Source organism: Triticum urartu, chromosome 2A, assembly GCF_056163025.1.
Source record: "Triticum urartu cultivar PI428250 chromosome 2A, HENAU_Tu73, whole genome shotgun sequence".
In the NCBI taxonomy this organism is placed as follows: Eukaryota; Viridiplantae; Streptophyta; class Magnoliopsida; order Poales; family Poaceae; genus Triticum; species Triticum urartu.
Genome location: NC_141874.1, coordinates 247675122 through 247676921, shown reverse-complemented (window position 1 = coordinate 247676921; position 1800 = coordinate 247675122).

The following is a 1800-nucleotide window of genomic DNA, read 5'->3' as shown; positions in this document are numbered from 1 at the left end:
CTAGAATCGTATGTTGACTGACAAAGCCTTGCGTAAACAAGCCAACCTCAAAATCTGTGGCGTGTACATCCCATTTGCTATTATTTTTATATTTTTACTCATTTTCTAATTCATATGGAATTTATTGCAGCCCATTTTCCATTTTTAGAATTGCTGCCCATTTTCTTGTCAGTATTAGGGTTAAAAATTGAACTAAAAATGTGCAAAATTTTGAAAATTCGCAAATTTTTGCTGGCGAACAAAATTTTTTAATCCAAAAATTAGTAGCCATACTAAAACAAATTTAAAAGTAAATTAGTATTATGTCATGTTAAAATCCAATGAAATATAGAATATTAGTGAAGAACAAAAACAAAAAAAGTAACTAATTCCCCATTTGCTATAATTTTTTTGAATTTCCAACCCCTTTGATATTATTTTTAACAGATACTGACCATACTCTTTGGCCAGGCCAGAATGCATCCCTCCTCGTCTTGAAAAATTTGCAACCCAGTTAGTCGGAGAAAACAAATAGGCCTAGCTTGGGTATTCTTCAAAAAGAAATAGTTAGCTATTTTCTGAAAGAAAAAACTACTGGGTTGGTCATGTTGTTAGATGGGACACAGAGACCACACAACCTAGTTTATAGCCTGCTCCTCCAAACAAATCCTAAAAAAAGTTGTGCAATTCTATCATTAATTGACTATACGTTGAAAACAATGTGGGTCCCAGATATCAGCAGGGTGGATTAGAGTAAAAAATGAGGGGTGCATCTGAGTAGTAAAAGAGGCGCTTGCTTGTGTTCGGGAGTGGACTTGGTGGGTCTGTACTGTCATACTCACAACTACAGTCATCTCCCGATTCACTATGTTGACAGGTCCGGACGGCGGCGCCGCGGCGAGCGCACCAAGGCGGAGGATAAAGTGTTATCGCCAATGTACTAGGCTGGGTTGGACATTTTTATTGAAAAAGAAAAAAGGACCGGAACTATTTACGACGTTGACTATGATTTGCATGGGTCCGCTGGTTGTAGGAAGAAAATGGTGGGAGAAAGAAGACTGGTAGCTATCTTTGCCTAAGAATACTATCGACTGAATGTAATGACACTATCATAGGAAATAATATCCCCCTGTTAAATTGTGAATTTAAAGAACTGGTGCATGAGCATTTAGCTTTATTTATTTACTTATTTATGTTTATGGGACCATGAGCATGTACCTGGGCCGGTTTCATGTGAGAGCCTCCCTCCAGTTAATTATGGGCTCCTCTATTGGGCCTTCATCAGTGGGCTGCATGTTATCAACAAGTGGCAAATGTGTTTCGTACCAAAAATAGTATGCGCTATGTACGGTACGGGGCACTAAAGGATCGGACCGTGCAACGACTTCCAAAACATTGTGTTTGTCATTCTAAAAACACATTTATTCAACCAATAGACGAAATGTACTATTGATTGTACATTGAAAACAGCAGAAGCAGCAAACAGGGTTGGGGGTGCAACAGAAGCAGTAAGCAGGCCAAAAGAGTAAAGGAACAGCTCTCTCTTCCAAACCAAACATCAGCCATCATTACAAAAGGGCTACCAAAAAAGAACAAGTGTATGCCTCAAACTAAATAAAGATCCTACTACACCAAGTGTATGCATCTAACTAACTTTCTCAGTTAGACGTTACTATTTATTAAGCTGTGGAGATTGGCTGGCTACTTGAACCATACGGGTGCCTGACGGGGCAAACTCTAGCCAGTAGGTCGAAGTCTGATACTTGCAACTCTCTTTCCTACTTTGGGTTGCAGAGAATGGAGGCACATATGAGGGTACGG